This window comes from Cicer arietinum, chromosome 1 (genome assembly GCF_000331145.2).
Source record: "Cicer arietinum cultivar CDC Frontier isolate Library 1 chromosome 1, Cicar.CDCFrontier_v2.0, whole genome shotgun sequence".
Taxonomy (NCBI): Eukaryota; Viridiplantae; Streptophyta; class Magnoliopsida; order Fabales; family Fabaceae; genus Cicer; species Cicer arietinum.
In genome coordinates, this window is record NC_021160.2 from 3,219,042 (window position 1) to 3,222,128 (window position 3,087).

Genomic DNA, 3,087 nt, shown 5'->3' on the forward strand with positions numbered 1-3,087 from the left:
TTAAATGACTTCAACACTATTTTTATGCTTTTATTTTTCCAATATCTAATATACACTTTTAATTAATGTAATAATATTTTAAAATGTTTGACCGACGAACTCGCTAAGGGAGCAGAAGCTCTTCAAAATATTCATCAAAATTCTTAGTGGTGTCTCGATGAAATATATTAAAGAATGAGAAATAATATAAAGTTGTACTCGTATGACTAATTTTTTATTATGCTAATGTGCATATATTTTATTATGTTTATTTGTATAATTTTGATTACAATTTATAAAAAATTTATATTATATGTTTTTATAAATTTACCAATAATATAGTAAAATTTATGGTATACACAAATATATACAATAAAATAAAATTGTAACCAAATTGATTGTAAATTGTTAGAAAAAAAATGTTGTTTTCCTTTTTTTTTTGTCAACTATTAATTTGTTTTGTCAAAATAAATAAATAAAAAGTGTATTCATTTTATAAATTATTCTTGTTAATTATTAGGTTTAACTATTTTTTAAATTGATGTATAGTAGACTATTATTAATTTAAGATTAGATAAAATAATTAGATATAGTTACACTTTTAATCACTAAATTTTACTTTGATTCCTCCATTTTTAAATTTAATTTTTGTCCTTCAATTTTTAAATCTCTAACATCATGTTCACTTGCCAAATTTGAACATAAATTTTGTTTTCTAACAAATGATACGAATGATGAACATTTTAAACAAAAGTTGATTCAAAACAAAATAAAAATATGAATTATATTTTAAAATAAGTCATATGGAACCAAAATATCATTATGTCACATCTCTTCATCATATCATTTACCACATTATCATATAACTTGTTACATCATTCAAACTTTTTTCTCTTTCAAATTTTAGAATTTGAATTCCATACTATAAAAGGAATTCCAAATTCACATATCTAAGATTTTTTGGCTTGTTAAACCAAAATTGGATTGTTGAAAGTTAATAAAAATAATTTGATGAAATCACTCTATTTTTCTTTTTATTTATATTTATATTTTTAATCGAAAGAATAATAAATAAGTAGAGCATTGAAAAAAATAATAAATATTTTGCTGATAAAATAATTTGAAAGAGATAAGTATTACAAATTAGACTCATCAATACTATAAATAAGAGAGTAATGAATTTGAAGTGACAAAAGTGAGATGGTTTTGAGTAAAAAAAAGAAGAGACATGGTTTATTAGAAAGAGGAATGAGAATGAGGAGGAATAAACGAGAACCCCACATATAGGGCTCTACCTACTACCCGTGAAATTACTCTCTATTCAACCATTGATTGGAGACAAATTAGAAGGGAGTGGGGCCCATTTCACGTGGTTTTACAATTCTTTCTTCAAAGTGTTATTTTGATTGAGATTGAGAGGTTTTCACTAGCGTACACCCGTTTCTAAGAATTTCAAATCACAATAAAGCAATCGATCAAATTCAATGCATCACTCTTCAACTAACCTCACTTTTCCATTTTATTGACTACAATGCTACATAATTTCCCCTTAAATGAATTAAAAGCAGCCTAATCTACCAGATATGATTAAATTAAAGATTCCAATATTGGTTATATTGCTTTCATACACTTATGTATCATTTGGCATTTCATGCATAGTGTAAATCTTACATATTCACAAAATCAAATGTTTAATATTTAACTATACATATAATTTTTTTTTCAATATAATAAAAAAAAATTCACTTTTATTGAAGTTTAAAAATTATATTATTTTTTAATATATGTTTAAATATTATTTATTTAGTCTCGTTCAAAATAATTTTGATAAACAACTAACTTCTACGTAATTGAAGATAGCGAACCAAACTTTAAGTTTAAATGGTAACGTGAGTATAAATAATATAAATATTTTACTAAATATTTTTTTTTTAATTTTCAATAAAATTGCTAAGTATTACACATCAAAATGAATATAAAGCTTTTTTGGTATAGATATAATCTTTGTATTAAATAAAGTAAATTCTAAAATTCACAAATATACAGATAGAGCACAATAGCGTGTATTGTAAAAAAAAAATACAATAGCGTGTAAATAAACGTTTAATTTTTACTGTCCTTACAAGGTTATTAACAATTTAAAAAAATAATTTGGATTCTCTACATTATATTTGTCACTTTTTTTTTTTTTTTTTTCATTTTCAATCTTCAGCATCACAACACTATAATTTTAATTTATTTTTCTCTCTCTCATGTTAGATATATTTCACTTTTAAAAAAAAATTGACTGGATCGATTTTCAATCGAGAGCATCCATTTGCCTTGGGAACATGTGAAGGTATAGTAGATTTTTCCCAAAGATACACATTCTAGAATTGACGATTAGCAAAATTGATTATTCCACAATCATCACGTAACAATGAACAGTTGAGAGAGAAAAAGACTAATGAATCAAGAATATATTACGTACTTAATTATAATTCTATTTAAAAAAAAATTGTTTCTTAATATAAGCTTATTTACAATTTAATTACTAGATATATTTATTGTCCTTTTTTCAAATATCTTTTATCAATAAATTAAACCTTTTATTGATATGATCAATTTCATCATCATAGGTAATAAGTAATCACTCACCCCACCTTAAATAAAAATGTTAAAGAGGACACTCAATTATATATGTCAATGATGTACAACAACCATTGTTGCAACATCTTGATTCTAGATTTGAACTACAGCCAATTACTCTGTGATGCTATTGTTGATTTTAGTCGTCCAATCTTATGTCAACAGTAGAGATTGTTTAATAATACGTTATTGATCGTGTAATATAAATTGAGTTATGTCAAATCAATAGTTATAACTGTATAATGTTCATAATTAGTCTCTTTCAATATCTTTTCTTTGAATTCTAATTCAATCCAAGTATCAGCAGAGCCAAAAGCAGAAAAAATGCATGTAAACATCTAAGAGTTTACATCACCAATCAGCAGATAATTGAATATTTTCAAGTACACCTAAAATGTATATAAATAGTGGATGATCCAATAGGTTGATACTATTATTAAAAGCTTAGGCCTCTAATTTTTACAAAGTTAGTTTGTAATG